Genomic DNA, 18,560 nt, shown 5'->3' on the forward strand with positions numbered 1-18,560 from the left:
ATGTTTTGGTCTGGTGGTTGTGGATTTGAACTTCTATGCTCGTTTTCTTGGGAAGCTGGTTGTATGGGCGTATGGCACTGCATATAAAGCTTCTTTCGATCGTAGTGCCTTTCACTTCTGAACTTGTCAAGTTCAGTGGTACTATTGCTGTATTGGTACGTAGAGTTCACGCTTGATGCTGAATATTTACTGTATTAACACTTCAATGGTGAATCGAGAAAAAGTTCAGTCGAGATTGCAATGATGGACGTTTTAAACTCTCCCGATCGAATCATGACTGGAGAGGATACGTTCTGAGTCTCATACGACGAGTTCTGCCTCCCTGCACCCGCCTTTATATAAGCAGCAATCCCAACCCGTCCCCTCCAAACAAACCACGCCGCTCCACTGACATCCTTCCTGAACCAAGTTGGAATCGATGAAGGAGCAGGTCGGGGGTCGTCCAAGAACCAGAGGCCCAAGGCCGTAGCTAAGCCGCCGTTGCATGCTTCCCACACGATCGTGGCGTCCTCGCCAGCAGGAGAAAGTCGACTAGGCGTGGTGTCGGGGTGACCTGCATCCAGTACTTCGACTAAATGAGCAGGTACAATATAGGTAAAGAAAATAATCTCTTCGTCATGTGGCTTATTATTAATTTTTGAAAAAATATGGCTTATTATTATTCATACCATAGTTGTTGTGTACCTTCGATGCCGGTGGTCGGCAATAGTTCGTTAGACTTGGAGCAGATTGAGGATGACCGCAGCGCATCCCTAGAAGCCAGTAGCAGTTTACTTTGATTGATTTTTCTTTAGGTGTTCGGCAAATTTGCCACCAAGGCAATTTCGATCTTCCATTTCAGAAAACTCTAGGTGAGTTTAGATGAGGCAATTGAAAATTGATCAGTCATTTTTTGTCCTTCCCGGTGCAACGCACGGGTAATTTTCCTAGTTACCATAAAAACACTTTTGTACCTATCAACGTTGATCGTTAAACAGCGAATGATGCAATTAAATCCTTTGATGTCCGATCACCACAACTGATATTATGCCAGTTATTCAAGATTGACAAGCATCTTGCAGGATGGATGGCCATTTTAATTTATCTTAGTACACAAGTCATTGGCATAATACTACAAAAAACGTTACACGAATATTACACAAAATAGAGTGTACATAGAAATATCGCAGGTACAAAGGTGTATAACTATCGTATTCATCTGAAAAGATCCTTTACAGGAGATCTCGGGAACCTCCTTGGCACAGCGAGGATTACCAGGTAAGTTCCTATTCAAACGAAGATCCAGAAGAAGCAACTCGACAGCTCCATGACCTAATTCGAATACTACTTGGCTGGTGATTGCTGCTAAGCAATATTCTACAAATAGGGTTCTAGGCCTTGGGGATAGGTCCGCCAATCCTTTGTCTCAATCTCCACTATATCTAATCCTAGTTGTAGACTATGTCTCGCTCCTAGTGTCAGACTTTCGCTCCTCGTACTGGTCCTTCTCGTCGTCCTATTAGGTTTGGATGAGTGTCTTGTTTTTTCTAAGGCCTGGCAACGAATAAGAGGATAAAGTGTACTAGGCAAGCTCAACTATGTGGGTGCATGATGTACATTCGCGGATGAGAGGATCCTATGCACATGCAAGTTCTCTCGAAAATGAGTTTCAGAAAAGTTAAGTTTCAGATTGTGAAAACTATGTCGGTCAACCTTGACGGGTTGTGAGAACTTCATAGAGTTCTTTTCCTTCCGCGATCGTAGTTATTTCCCAGAACAGGGAGTATCATGAAACATTTTATGCACTCTCGAGAGGTGTGCTACTTTTTCCACAAACGTCTTTAGCCCTATTACACATCGAGGAAATGTATGTAGACATATTCACGTTTAGACTTCCTTGGTCTAAGACCCGGTCTAAAGACTAGCCAATACTTGGCCTCTCTGCGACCCCGAAATCCACCCATTCTAACAAGTTTTGGTTAGGAAAGTAGAGTTGTAATAGGAAATTTGTATCAATATAGGAAAGGCCCAACACGGCTCGAATAGTTTGTAGCTTGTACGACACAGAAAGCCTCGGCTTCGCCTCCTATATAAAGGGGAAGCCGAGGGAGGAAGAACGGATCGGAACCATTGTAACCCTAGCCACCATAATCTTGAGTTGAGCACCTTTGTTCGGCTGAACCTTCAAGATCTACTTGCCCTCTACTTCTTATGAAACCCTAAGTCTACAAAACGTAGGCATTGACGAGTTAATCCCTCGTCACTCCGTATTAAAAATCACATTTTTATTCGAAATGGCAACTTATTAGATTATTAGCGTATTAGGGATGCACACAACATTTTTATTAGATTATTCACAACACCTTACAAGAAGAATTACAAAGATCGAACCGAAGCCACCAAAACTAACGACAGCTCGTTAATCCTACATCACTGATGAGGGGAGGGGGGTCAATGAACAACCCTGATATCACACCAACGCGCATCATCAAAATACCGAAGGCCTCGACAAGTCGCCCAATGGAGAGAAGGTGGCACAACCGGTCCGGCAGACCCTAGGTGCGTACCATCATATAGGCTCCAGAAGTCCTCGCCGCCACCGTCTTGCGCATACCCATCTTCAGCAGAGATCAATGCAATGACCTTGTGAGGCCTGCCACCAACGCCACCATGACGCTAGACAGCTTGATACGTCTCAAACGTATCTATAATTTCTTATGTTCCATGCTACTTTTATGATGATACTCACATGTTTTATACACACTTTATGTCATTATTATGCATTTCCGGCACTAACCTATTGACGAGATGCCGAAGAGCCAGTTGCTGTTTTCTGCTGTTTTTGGTTTCAGAAATCCTACAAAAAAAATATTCTCGGAATTGGACGAAATCAACGCCCAGGGTCTTATTTTTCCACGAAGCTTCCAGAAGACCGAATGGATTACGAAGAGGGGCGACGAGACGCTGTTGACGCGTAAAGCACACGCCCGTTGGGAACCCCAAGAGGAAGGTGTGATGCGTACAGCAGCAAGTTTTCCCTCAGTAAGAAACCAAGGTTTATCGAACCAGTAGGAGTCAAGGAGCACGTGAAGGTTGTTGGTGGCGGAGTGTAGTGCGGCGCAACACCAGGGATTCCGGTGCCAACGTGGAACCTGCACAACACAATCCAAATACTTTACCCCAACTAGACAGTGAGGTTGTCAATCTCACCGGCTTGCTGTAACAAAGGATTAAATGTATGGTGTGGAAAATGATGTTTGTATGCGAAGAACAGTGAAGAACAATGTTTGCAGTAGATTGTATTTTATGTAAAAGAATGGACCGGGGTCCACAGTTTACTAGTGGTGTCTCTCCAATAAGATAAAGCATGTTGGGTGAACAAATTACAGTTGGGCAATTGACAAATAAAGAGGGCATAACAATGCACATACATATCATGATGAGTAGTGTGAAATTCAATCGGGCATTACGACAAAGTACATAGACCGCTATCCAGCATGCATCTATGCCTAAAAAGTCCACCTTCAGGTTAGCATCCGCACCCCTTCCAGTATTAAGTTGCAAACAACAGACAATTGCATTAAGTATGGTGCGTAATGTAATCAACACAAATATCCTTAGACAAAGCATTGATGTTTTATCCCTAGTGGCAACAGCACATCCACAACCTTAGAACTTTACATCCTTTGTCCCGGTTTAATGGAGGCATGAACCCACTATCGAGCATAAATACTCCCTCTTGGAGTTACAAGTATCAACTTGGCCAGAGCCTCTATAGCAACGGAGAGCATGCAAATGTAGGATAACGTTGCATAGAAAACAAAAAATTTCCTACCGCGAACACGCAATCCAAGCCAAGATGCAATCTAGAAGACGGTAGCAACGAGGGGTTTATCGAGTCTCACCCTTGAAGAGATTCCAAAGCCTACAAGATGAGGCTCTTGTTGCTGCGGTAGACGTTCACTTGCCGCTTGCAAAAGCGCGTAGAAGATCTTGATCACGATCCCTCCGGCGCCACGAACGGGCAGCACCTCCGTACTCGGTCACACGTTCGGTTGTTGATGAAGACGACATCCACCTCCCCGTTCCAGCGGGCAGCGAAAGTAGTAGCTCCTCTTGAATCCAACAGCACGACGGCGTGGTGTCGGTGGTGGTGGAGAAACCCGGCGGAGCTTCGCTAAGTGTGCGGGATGCGGTGGAGGAGAGAGGCCGCTAGGGTTTGGGAGAGGGGGGCGCCGGACACTAAGGGGTGCGGCCACCTTGGTGGTTCTGGGGTGGCCGGCCCCCTCCCCTTGGCCCCTCATTATATAGGTGGAAGCCCCAAGTGTTGGACTACAAGTCTCCGAATAAGACCCGAACCCAAAACCTTCCATGTGATAGGGAAACCTACCCAAGGTGGGAATCCCACTTGGGGTGGGATTCCCCCCTTCCATGTGGGGGGGGGGGTGGCCGGCCCCCATAGGGGGAGTCCACTTGGGACTCCTCCCCTTCTAGGGTTGGCCGGCCATGGAGGTGGAGTCCCTCCGGGAATCCACCTTCCTTGGTGGTTTCTTCCGGACTTTTCTAGAACCTTCTAGAACCTTCCATAGAACCTTCCGGATCATTTTAAATCACATAAAATGACATCCTATATATGAATCTTATTCTCCGGACCATTCCGGAACTCCTCATGATGTCCAGGATCTCATCTGGGACTCCGAACAAATATTCGAACTCCATTCCATATTCAAGTTCTACCATTTCAACATCCAACTTTAAGTGTGTCACCCTACGGTTCGTGAACTATGCAGACATGGTTGAGTACTCACTCCGACCAATAACCAATAGCGGTATCTGGAGATCCATAATGGCTCCCACATATTCAACGATGACTTTAGTGATCGAATGAACCATTCACATACGATACCAATTCCCTTTGTCACGCGATATTTTACTTGTCCGAGGTTTGATCTTCGGTATCACTCTATACCTTGTTCAACCTCGTCTCCTGACAAGTACTCTTTACTCGTACCGTGGTATGTGGTCTCTTATGAACTTATTCATATGCTTGCAAGACATTAGACGACATTCCACCGAGAGGGCCCAGAGTATATCTATCCGTCATCGGGATGGACAAATCCCACTGTTGATCCATATGCCTCAACTCATACTTTCTGGATACTTAATCCCACCTTTATAACCACCCATTTACGCAGTGGCGTTTGGTGTAATCAAAGTACCTTTCCGGTATAAGTGATTTACATGATCTCATGGTCATAAGGACTAGGTAACTATGTATCGAAAGCTTATAGCAAATAACTTAATGACGAGATCTTATGCTACGCTTAATTGGGTGTGTCCATTACATCATTCATATAATGACATAACCTTGTTATTAATAACATCCAATGTTCATGATTATGAAACTAATCATCCATTAATCAACAAGCTAGTTAAGAGGCATACTAGGGACTCTTTGTTGTTTACATATCACACATGTACTAATGTTTCGGTTAATACAATTATAGCATGATATATAAACATTTATCATAAACATAGAGATATAAATAATAACCACTTTATTATTGCCTCTAGGGCATATCTCCTTCAGTCTCCCACTTGCACTAGAGTCAATAATCTAGCTACTGCTATGGACCCGTAGTCCAGGGGTGAACTACCCACACATCAATCCGGAGGCGATATCATCATGGTGATGAAGAGTCCTCCGGGAGATGATTCCCCTCTCCGGCAGGGTGCCGGAGGCGATCTCCTGAATCCCCCGAGATGGGATTGGCAGCGGCGGCGTCTCTGGAAGGTTTTCCGTATCGTGGCTCTCGGTACTGGGGTTTTCGCGACGAAGGCTTTAAGTAGGCGGAAGGGTAGGGTTGGAGGCGTGATGAGGGGCCCACACACTAGGGCAGCGCGGGCCCCTCCTTGGCCGCGCCGCCTTAGCGTGTCGCCACCTCGTGGCCCCACTTCGTATGCTCTTCGGTCTTCTGGAAGCTTCGTGGAAAAATAAGACCCTGGGTGTTGATTTCGTCCAATTCCGATAATATTTCCTTTGTAGGATTTCTGAAACCAAAAACAGCAGAAAACAGCAACTGGCTCTTCGGCATCTCGTCAATAGGTTAGTGCCAGAAAATGCATAAATATGACATAAAGTGTGTATAAAACATGTGAGTATTATCATAAAAGTAGCATGGAACATAAGAAATTATAGATACGTTTGAGACGTATCAAGCATCCCCAAGCTTAATTCCTACTCACCCTCGAGTAGGTAAACGATAACAAAGATAATTTCTGAAGTGACATGCTATCATAATCTTGATCAATACTGTTGTAAAGCATATGTGATGAATGAAGTGATTCGAAGCAATGGTAAAGACAATGATTAAACAACTGAATCATATAGCAAAGACTTTTCATGAATAGTACTTTCAAGACAAGCATCAATAAGACTTGCATAAGAGTTAACTCATAAAGCAATAGATTCTTAGTAGAAAGTTTTGAAGCAACACAAAGGAAGATATAAGTTTCAGCAGTTGCTTTCAACTTCAACATGTTTATCTCACGGATAATTGTCAACACAAAGTAATATGATGAATGCAAATAAGCAAATATGTAGGAATCAATGCACACGGTTGACACAAGTGTTTGCTTCTAAGATAGAAAGAAGTAGGTAAACTGACTCAACATAAAAGTAAAAGAATGACCCTTCGCAGAGGGAAGCATGGATTGCTATATTTGTGCTAGAGATTTTATTTTGAAAACATAGAAACAATTTTGTCAACGGTAGTAATAATTCATATGTGTTATGTATAAGATATCCTATAAGTTGCAAGCCTCATGCATAGTATACCAATAGTGCCCGCACCTTGTCCTAATTAGCTTGGATTACATGGATTATCATTGCATAGCATATGTTTCAACCAAGTGTCACAAAGGGGTACCTCTATGCGCATGTACAAAGGTCTAAGGAGAAAGCTCGCATTGGATTTCTCGCTTTTGATTATTCTGAACTTAGACATCCATACCGGGACAATATAGACAACAGATAATGGACTCCTCTTCAATGCATAAGTGATGACCCACAAGTATAGGGGATCGCGATAGTCTTCGAGGGTAGTATAACCCAATTTATTGATTCGACACAAGGGGAGGTAAAGAATACTTATAAGCCTTAACAACTGAGTTGTCAATTCAGCTGCACCTGGAAAAACACTAGCAACAGGGGTGATGTGAAAGTAGCAGTAATATGAGAGCAATAGTAACAGTAACACAGCAGCAGTAATAGCAATATGAGAGCGATGGCCCCAGAAGATAGTTGATACTACTTCCAATGACATGTAGAACGAGTATATAATGATGAGAGATGGACCGGGGTTCCCAGCGATCTACACTAGTGGTAACTCTCCAATAAGTGACAAGTGTTGGGTGAACAAATTACAGTTGGGCAATTGATAGGAATCAAAGCATTAAGATAGAACATCAAGATTATTAATTATGTAGGCATGTTTTCCAATTATAGTCGTACGTGCTCGCAATGAGAAACTTGCACAACATCTTTTGTCCTACCAGCCGGTGGCAGCCGGGCCTCAAGGGAAACTACTGGATATTAAGGTACTCCTTTTAATAGAGTACCGGAGCAAAGCATTAACACTCCATGAAAACATGTGATCCTCACATCACTACCATCCCCTCCGGTTGTCCCGATTTCTGTCACTTCGGGGCCTTTGGTTCCGGACAGTGACATGTGCATACAACTTGTAGATACAATCTAAGCAATAAGTATAGAGCTCAAATCTAAGATCATGCCACTCGGGCCCTAGTGACAAGCATTAAGCATAACAAGATTGCAGCAACAATAACTTCACAAACTTTATAGATAGACTAATCATAATGTATCATCCATCGGATCCCAACAAACACAACACCGATTACATCAGATGAATCTCAATCATGTAAGGCAGCTCATGAGACCATTGTATTGAAGTACATGGGGGAGAGAATACCAACTAGCTACAGCTAGAACCCGTAGTCCATGGGGGAACTACTCACGGAGCATGGCGGTGGCGGTGGCGTTGATGGAGATGGCTTCCGGGGGCACTTCCCCGTCCCGGCAGGGTGCCGGGACAGAGACTTCTGTCCCCCGAATCGGAGTTTCACGATGGCGGCGGCGCCCCTGGAGTCTTTCTAGAGTTTCATCAATTGGTACGGTGTTTTTAGGTCGAAAGGGATTTTATAGGCGAAGAGGCGGCGCAGGGGGGCACCTGGGGGCGCCACACCCTAGGCCGGCGCGGCCAGGGTCTGGCCCGCGCCGCCATGTGGTGTGGTGGCCCCCTGGCCCCTCTCCGACTCTTCTTCGGTGTTCTGGAGCCTTCCGGGAAAAATAGGAGGTTTGGCGTTGATTTCGTCCAATTCCGAGAATATTGCCCGAACAGCCTTTCTGGAACCAAAAACAGCAGAAAACAGGAACTGGCACTGTGGCATCTCGTTAATAGGTTAGTTCCGGAAAATGCATGAAATCATCATAAAGTGCAAGCAAAACATGTAAGTATTGTCATAAAACAAGCATGGAACAACAGAAATTATGGATACGTCGGGGACGTATCAGCATCCCCAAGCTTAGTTCCTGCTCGTCCCGAGCAGGTAAACGATAAAAAGAATAATTTCTGTAGTGACATGCTACTTACATAACCTTGATCATACTATTACAAAGCATATGAAATGAATGAAGTGACTCAAGGCAATGATCTATAGTTGCTAACAAATAGATAACATATAGCAAAACTTTTCATGAATAGTACTTTCAAGACAAGCATCAAAAGATTGCACAAGAGTTAACTCATAAAGCAATAGATTCAAAGTAAAGGCATCGAAGCAACACAAAGGAAGATATAAGTTTCAGCGGTTGCTTTCAACTTTCAACATGCATATCTCATGGATAATTGTCAACACAAAGTAATATGATGAATGCAAATATGCAAGTATGTAAGAATCAATGCACAGTTAACACAAGTGTTTGCTTCTAAGGTGGAAGGAAGTAGGTAAACTGACTCAACATAAAGTAAAAGAATGGCCCTTCGCTGAGGGAAGCATTGATTGCTATATTTGTGCTAGAGCTTTGGTTTTGAAAACATATAGAGAGCATAAAAGTAAAGTTTTGAGAGGTGTTTGTTGTTGTCAACGAATGGTAGTGGGTACACCAACTACCTCGCCAACCGGACTTTCAAGAGCGGCTCCCATGAATTATTTGCATATTTATGTGGCACTCCTTCCAACCTTTCTTACACAAACCATGGCTAACCGAATCCTCGGGTGCCTGCCAACAATCTCATACCATGAAGGAGTGCCTTTTTATTTTAGTTTTATTATGATGATGACACTCCCCCCAACCTTTGCTTACACAAGCCATGGCTAACCGAATCCTTCGGGTGCCGTCCATCAATCACAAACCATGGAGGAGTGTCTATTTAAGTTAATTAATTTGGGACTAGGAATCCCATTGCCAGCTCTTTTTGCAAAATTATTGGATAAGCGGATGTGCCACTAGTCCATGTGAGAGTCCGTCAAAAGTAAATGACAAGGTTGAAAGCTAAACACCACAAACTTCCTCATGAGCTATAAAACATTAACACAAATTGAGAAGCATTTTGAATTGTTTAAAGGTAGCACTCAAGCAATTTACTTTGGAATGGCAGGAAATACCACATAGTAGGTAGGTATGGTGGACACAAATGGCATAGTGGTTGGCTCAAGTATTTTGGATGCACGAGAAGCATTCCCTCTCAGTACAAGGCTTAGGCTAGCAAGGTTGTTTGAAGCAAACACAAGTATGAACCGGTACAGCAAAACTTACATAAGAACATACTGCAAGCATTATAATACTCTACACTGTCTTCCTTGTTGCTCAAACACTTTTACCAGAAAATATCTAGACCTTAAGAGAGATCAATTATGCAAACCAATTTTAACAAGCTTTACGGTAGTTCTCCACTAATAGGTTTAAACTACATGCAAAAACTTATGATCTACTTGAGAGCTCAAAACAATTGCCAAGTGTCAAATTATCCAAGACATATGAGGCATTTTCTGCTTCCAACCAAATAAAGATAAGTATTGTAGCTTCCAACTTTTATCATTGAACATTAAAAGTAAAACGAAGAACAAGTGTTTATATGAAAAAGCGGAGCGTGTATCTCTCCCAAACAAGGATTGCTAGGATCCGAATTTATTCAAACAAAAACAAAAATAAACACACAGACGCTCCAAGTAAAACACATATGATGTGACTGAATAAAAATATAGTTTCAGGGGAGGAACCTGATAAGTTGATGAAGAAGGGGATGCCTTGGGCATCCCCAAGCTTAGATGCTTGAGTCTTCTTAAAATATGCAGGGATGAACCACGGGGGCATCCCCAAGCTTAGACTTTTCACTCTTCTTGATCATATATCATCCTCCTCTCTTGACCCTTGAAAACTTCCTTCACACCAAACTTCTCATAAACTTCATTAGAGGGGTTAGTACTCAAAAAATTTGAATCCACCTTGGTCCTGTAGTGGCACATTGCAAGAACTCAATAAAACATTAGCTACAGCCCTCTATGTCTAGAAAAGCTCGCTTAAAGTCCACAAGAGACAATGCAAAAAACAGAGACAGAATCTGCCAAAACAGAACAGCCAGTAAAGACGAATTTTAATAAAATACTTCCGTTGCTCAAATCAGAAAACTCAAAACTAACGAAAGTTGCGTACATATCTGAGGAACACGCACGTAAATTGGCATATTTTTCTGATTTTTCTACAGAGAAAACAGCCCAGATTCGTGACAGATAGAAATCTGTTTCTGTGCAGAAATCCAAATCTAGTATCAACCTTCGATTAGAGGCTTCACTTGGCACAACAAAACACAAAACTAAGATAAGGAGAGGTTGATACAGTAGTAAACAAATTCCAAGACACAAATATAAAACAAAGTACTGTAGCAAAATAACACATGGGTTATCTCCCAAGAAGTTGCTTTCTTTATAGCCATTAAGATGGGCTCAGCAGTTTTAATGATGCACTCGCAAGAAATAGTATTTGAAGCAAAAGAGAGCATCAAGAGGCAAATCCAAAACACATTTAAGTCTAACATGCTTCCTATGCAAAGGAATCTTGTAAATAAACAAGTTCATGAAAAGCAAAGTAACAAGCATAAGAAGATAAAACAAGAGTAACTTCAAAATTTTAAGCATATAGAGAGGTGTTTTAGTACCATGAAAATTTCTACAACCATATTTCCCTCTCTCATAATAATTTTCAGTAGCTTCATGAATAAACTCAACAATATAATTATCACATGCAGCATACTTTTCATGATCCACAAACATATAATTTTTATCAATCTCAAGAATAGTGGAATTAAAACTTTCAAACTTACTTTTATTAATAATATAACAAGGTAGTTGATCAATCTCAAGAGATATGGGACTCATAGAATAAGTCAAGGACTCTCCAATCCCATTTTCATTAGTAGTACAATTAATAGTATCAAGTAACATAGGACCATCATCTAGAGCTTTATCATAAACATTTGCTAAGCAAAAATTTTTAGTACCATGCATTTCGACATCAGGCACAAACAAAGCATTATCATAAGATTTATCAAAGTAGCATGGATTATCATAAATAACAGTAGCATAATCATTCTCACAAGTTTTACTTATAGGTACTATTTCAAGAGAATCCACAGGAACATAACATTCAACCTCTTTCGGTAAGCATGGAGGACAATCAAATAGTGTAAGAGATAAAGAGTTACTCTCATTAGAAGGTTGGCATGGGTAGCTAATCCATTCTTCCTCCTTTTGTTCGTCGCTCTCCTCTTCTTTTTCATCCAATGAGCATTCAGGTTCATCAATTTCCTCCTCTTTTTTATCCAATGAGCTTTGAGGTTCATCAGTTTCTTCTTCCATAGGTTCCTGCAAATTGTAAGTGCATTCTTGTGCATTAATGTGTCTCTCTTTATAATCAAGGATATAAGGATTCCTATTGTAGCATTCTATGCAAGAATTAAGGATAGTAGAGACATAATCTTTAAGGTCCTTACAAATAGCACAAGTTTCATAATTCTCAACCATGAAGGATTCTATCTCGGAGGCTCCCATAAATAAGACAAATTGTTCTACCTCTTCGAACCCATAATGAATATAGCAATTCCGATTATAGTTCTTAATTAAAAATTCCTCACTAAAGCCACATTGAAATTTAAGATGTTTATCCTGTTGAGAGCAACAGTTTATATCATGGCGTCTAAGCAAGATTCTAGCCATTGTATTCAATTTTTCTATCATAGCACTCATTATTTTACCAGTTCTTGATTCTCTATAATTATTATAACATTCTATAAGCTCCAAGTAGGTTGTAGGTTCTCCCATAACAGCAGTTTTTAATTTTTCGGTTTTTCAAATTTTTATGGATTTTTGGGTATATGAGGAAAATAAAACAAAACTGAAATAAACTAGACAAAAGTAAACTAAGCAAAGTAATACTAGACATAAATAAACTAAGCACAAGTAAACTAAACGAAAGTAAACTAAGAAAAACAAAATAGAATAAAACAGAGAGAGAGGTAGAGTGTACTCCCCAGGTGAACTTATGAGTAGAGCTATGCCTCCCCGGCAACGGCGCCAGAAAACAGTCTTGATGACCCACAAGTATAGGGGATCGCGATAGTCTTCGAGGGTAGTATAACCCAATTTATTGATTCGACACAAGGGGAGGTAAAGAATACTTATAAGCCTTAACAACTGAGTTGTCAATTCAGCTGCACCTGGAAAAACACTAGCAACAGGGGTGATGTGAAAGTAGCAGTAATATGAGAGCAATAGTAACAGTAACACAGCAGCAGTAATAGCAATATGAGAGCGATGTCACCAGAAGATAGTTGATACTACTTCCAATGACATGTAGAACGAGTATATAATGATGAGAGATAGACCGGGGTTCCCAGCGATCTACACTAGTGGTAACTCTCCAATAAGTGACAAGTGTTGGGTGAACAAATTACAGTTGGGCAATTGATAGGAATCAAAGCATTAAGATAGAACATCAAGATTATTAATTATGTAGGCATGTTTTCCAATTATAGTCGTACGTGCTCGCAATGAGAAACTTGCACAACATCTTTTGTCCTACCAGCTGGTGGCAGCCGGGCCTCAAGGGAAACTACTGGATATTAAGGTACTCCTTTTAATAGAGTACCGGAGCAAAGCATTAACACTCCATGAAAACATGTGATCCTCACATCACTACCATCCCCTCCGGTTGTCCCGATTTCTGTCACTTCGGGGCCTTTGGTTCCGGACAGTGACATGTGCATACAACTTGTAGATACAATCTAAGCAATAAGTATAGAGCTCAAATCTAAGATCATGCCACTCGGGCCCTAGTGACAAGCATTAAGCATAACAAGATTGCAGCAACAATAACTTCACAAACTTTATAGATAGACTAATCATAATGTATCATCCATCGGATCCCAACAAACACAACACCGATTACATCAGATGAATCTCAATCATGTAAGGCAGCTCATGAGACCATTGTATTGAAGTACATGGGGGAGAGAATACCAACTAGCTACAGCTAGAACCCGTAGTCCATGGGGGAACTACTCACGGAGCATGGCAGTGGCGGTGGCGTTGATGGAGATGGCTTCCGGGGGCACTTCCCCGTCCCGGCAGGGTGCCGGGACAGAGACTTCTGTCCCCCGAATCGGAGTTTCACGATGGCGGCGGCGCCCCTGGAGTCTTTCTGGAGTTTCGTCAATTGGTACGGTGTTTTTAGGTCGAAAGGGATTTTATAGGCGAAGAGGCGGCGCAGGGGGGCACCTGGGGGCGCCACACCCTAGGCCGGCGCGGCCAGGGTCTGGCCCGCGCCACCATGTGGTGTGGTGGCCCCCTGGCCCCTCTCCGACTCTTCTTCGGTGTTCTGGAGCCTTCCGGGAAAAATAGGAGGTTTGGCGTTGATTTCGTCCAATTCTGAGAATATTGCCCGAACAGCCTTTCTGGAACCAAAAACAGCAGAAAACAGGAACTGGCACTGTGGAATCTCGTTAATAGGTTAGTTCCGGAAAATGCATGAAATCATCATAAAGTGCAAGCAAAACATGTAAGTATTGTCATAAAACAAGCATGGAACAACAAAAATTATGGATACGTCGGGGACGTATCAATAAGCATTCAACAACAGATAATATTCTCATATGAGATTGAGGATTGTTGTCCAAACTGAAACTTCCACCATGGAACATGGCTTTAGTTAGCGGCCCAATGTTCTTCTCTAACAATATGCATACTCAAACCATTTGATCATGATAAATCTCCCTTACTTCAGACAAGATGAACATGCATGGCAACTCACATGATATTCAACAAAGGTGAAATAGTTGATGGCGTCCCCAGGAACATGGTTACCGCTCAACAAGCAACTTATAAGAAATAAGATACATAACTACATATTCAATACCACAATAGTTTTTAAGCTATTTTTCCCATGAGCTATATATTGCAAAGACAAAGGAATGAAGTTTTAAAGGTAGCACTCAAGCAATTTACTTTGGAATGGCAGAGAAATACCATGTAGTAGGTAGGTATGATGGACACAAATGGCATAGTTTTTGGCTCAAGGACTTTGATGCACGAGAAGTAATCCCTCTCAATACAAGACTAGGCTAGCAAGGTTGTTTGAAGCAAACACAAGTACGAATCGGTACAACAAAACATACATAAGAACATATTGCAAGCATTATAAGACTCTACACTGTCTTCCTTGTTGTTCAAACCCTCACCAGAAAATATCTAGACTTTAGAGAGACCAATCATGCAAACCAAATGTCAACAAGCTCTACGGTATTTCTTCATTAATAGGTGCAAAGTACATGATGCAAGAGATTAAACATGATCTATTTGAGCACAACAATTGCCAAGTATCAAATTATTCAAGACATTATACCAATTTACCACATGTAGCATTTTCTGTTTCTAACCATATAACAATAAACGAAGCAGTTTCAATCTTCACCATGAACATTAAGAATAAAGCTAAGAACATATGTGTTCATATGCAACAGCGGAGCGTGTCTCTCTCCCACACAATGAATGCTAGGATCCAATTTTATTCAAACAAAACAAAAACAAGAACATAAAGACGCTCCAAGTAAAGCACATAAGATGTGATGGAATAAAAATATAGTTTCACTAGAGGTGACCTGATAAGTTGTCGATGAAGAAGGGGATGCCTTGGGCATCCCCAAGCTTAGATGCTTGAGTCTTCTTGAAATATGCAAGGATGAACCACGGGGGCATCCCCAAGCTTAGAGTTTTCACTCTTCTTGATCATATTGTATCATCCTCCTCTCTTGATCCTTGAAAACTTCCTCCACACCAAACTCAAAACAAACTCATTAGAGGGTTAGTGCATAATCAAAAATTCACATATTCAGAGGTGACATAATCATTCTTAACACTTCTGGTTATTGCACAAAGCTACTGAAAGTTAATGGAACAAAGAAATCCATCAAACATAGCAAAACAGGCAATGCGAAATAAAAGGCAGAATCTGTCAAAACAGAACAGTCTGTAAAGACGATTTTTTCTGGGGCACTTAACTTGCTCAGATGAAAATGCTCAAATTGAATGAAAGTTGCGTACATATCTGAGGATCACGCACGTAAATTGGTAGATTTGTCTGAGTTACCTACAGAGAATACTACTCAAATTCGTGACAGCAAGAAATCTGTTTCTGCGCAGTAATCCAAATCTAGTATCATCTTTATTATCAAAGACTTTACTTGGCACAACAATGCAATAAAATAAAGATAAGGAGAGGTTTCTACAGTAGTAATAACTTCCAAGACTTAAATATAAAACAAAAATACTGTAGTAAAATAATGGGTTGTCTCCCATAAGCGCTTTTCTTTAACGCCTTTCAGCTAGGCGCAGAAAGTGTGAATCAAGTATTATCAAGAGATGAAGCATCAACAGAGGGGTTCGGAGTTTTCTCAACTATGCATTGTATCTTATCTATATAAGTTTCAGAGGCTCTTTTTTCATTACTCTTAGTGTCGTCGTGGCGAACGAGCAGATGCCATGGGATGGCTTAAGTTGGGGCCGAATGGGCGCAAGAGGATTCGGGGGAGGGTTTGTGACTAGATGGGATGAACTTCCAGATGCTTTCCTCAAGAACTCAGCCAAAGGCAAGGGAACAAGAAGAAACACACAAGGAAGAACTCTGCTCTAGATCACGATCTTCATTGATCTCAACATGAATACGAGTTTCTGGATACAAGGTTCACCTAGAGACTGACTATCATCTACCATGTTATCCAACGTGCCCGCAAGGGGCTGTGCCCCCTCTCCTTATATAGGAGAGGGTGGCTTACAGAGCAAGAAACCCTAATGGCATCTTTGACTGGACAAACTACTTTTACAAAGCTACTTTAATCATGGATGACGCCGGGGTCTTCTTTAATCAGGGGCGCTGACGTCCTCCGGCTTCTTTCAGCGTCACCCCTCTCTTTGGCATCAGGGCTTCGTTTAAAGTCACTTTGCTTAGCTCATCCTTGTCCTCTAGCTCTGAAGAGAATCTTTGACCAGTCCTGCCGACATGCTTTTCTTTTCGGTAGCCCGGTGTCTTCTTCATCCGGTTCCGGCATACCCCTCTTGGGAATACCGGCTTAGCTTCACTTAGCCAAACATCTATCTTCGTGCTCCGGTACAAACATTAAACCGATATCTTGATGGCTCAAACCATCCGGTTTGGCATGCCTTTGGCATACCGGGGGTCATCCCCCCAACATTAGTCCCCGAAGCTGGTATAGTCTGGCGGATTCTATCCAACAGACCATGCCAGGTTCTTTCGGCTTAGGATACCGGTTTAATCTTTCCGATGCTTAGCTTGGATCCGACATCTTTGCCCGGAATCACGGTTTCTCTCTTTGCAAGGCGTTTTCCGGTATCTTATCCTCCGGTATCTTAGTCATTAACTACCTACTCGGCGAAGTCGAGAATTTTTCGGGCCCCGCGCCTGTCAGTGACATGCGCACTGTGACTGACGCGCCAGTGTCAGGGGTCACTTCCCTTCGGTTCCTGCGCGCGTATTAATTGCTTCACGGCGGATCCTAGTCACTATTCCGGATCCGTGTGGTCTTCCCTGTGGCTTCCTATTTTTACGCGTGTATCACTGTGCCACGTGGTGGCCCGTGGAGCGAACCGTCGCGGCCCGCGGAGCGAACCGCTGCGGCCCAGCGGTTTTCGGCCTACCTCTCTCTCTTCCTTTATAAGGCGAAACCGCCCCTTCTTCTTCCTCTTCTCGCATTCCCCACTTCTTCGCACAGAGTTCTTCGCCTTCTGCGCCTCCGCCGCTATCAGTTCTTCGCTCGAGCTCCGCCGCCCGGCGAATCTCCGCTGCTGCTCCGCCGGACCTCGCTGGACTTCGTCGCGTGAAGAATCTCTGCGGTACTCCTCTCGCGGCCGTGACATTGGTGCTTCCCGAAGCTCTATTCCACCTCACCGTCGATGGACTTCCTCGTCAACCGCAAGCTCGCTACTCCACCGGCGAGCCACTTCCTCTGCGACTCCGCCGCCCCAGGTTAGGCTCAATCTGCCTTTACCCCTCTATTGCTTGCTTTTTAAATCTTGGGTTGGTAGTGTATTTACTTCTCCTTTTCTTTTGCTTTTCCTCTTACTCGTAGATCTTCGCGCGGGGGTAAATCGTGGGATTCGTGTTTTTCCGCGGCTAATCTCATGTCTAGTGAGGAGTCTTCCTCTGCCTCTTCCTCTGCCTCTTCTTCCAGTAGCCAACATACCCAATCCTCCGACGGATTAACCGCCAATCTTGTCCAGATGGATATCGATTTCGGTAGCGACCAAGAAGCCGGTAGCTCTAGCCAAGCTTCCGGCGTAGATCCTTCCGGTGTCACACGCGGGGCCTGGATGGGCTCCAACGTTAGCCAGTATGAGATCGACTGGCTTTACCGGTCCAGGAGGATTCTGAAGGGAGTATCCTGCCGGCTCCCTGGCGACGAGATTCAACCGGTGCTTCAACCCGGTGAACGCGTTGTTTTTCTCTCTCACTTTGAGCGCGGCTTCGGCCTTCCCGCTTCTCCTTTCTTTCGGAGTTTCCTCGATTTTTACCAACTCCAACCTCACCATCTTCCCGGCAATTCCATTTTTTACCTTTCTTGCTATGCCACCTTTATGGAGGCTTACATCGGCATTCGTCCCACTCGCGAGACGTTTGCCCGTTTCTTTGCTCTTCGGATCAATTCCGTTCAGGGCAAGGAAATTCCTAAACCCAAACCCCCCGTACAATGCGGGTCTTGCATCATCGGCTCCCGCCAAGGGAGCCCTTTCTTCAAGTTTACCGGTCTTGAGTCATGCCGGTTGTGGCAAGGGACCTTCTTCTACGTGAAGAACACCGGCGTCGCGGATCTTATCGATCTGCCACCTTTCAATCCGGCGCCGCCCAGAAAAGTTAACTGGAGCTACAACCCGAAGACAGATCATAACGAAACTAACCGGGTGGTACGCTTCATGGAGGAGCTGATGAAGGAGAC

The sequence above is a fragment of the Lolium perenne genome, chromosome 5, assembly GCF_019359855.2.
Source record: "Lolium perenne isolate Kyuss_39 chromosome 5, Kyuss_2.0, whole genome shotgun sequence".
NCBI classification, from domain to species: domain Eukaryota; kingdom Viridiplantae; phylum Streptophyta; class Magnoliopsida; order Poales; family Poaceae; genus Lolium; species Lolium perenne.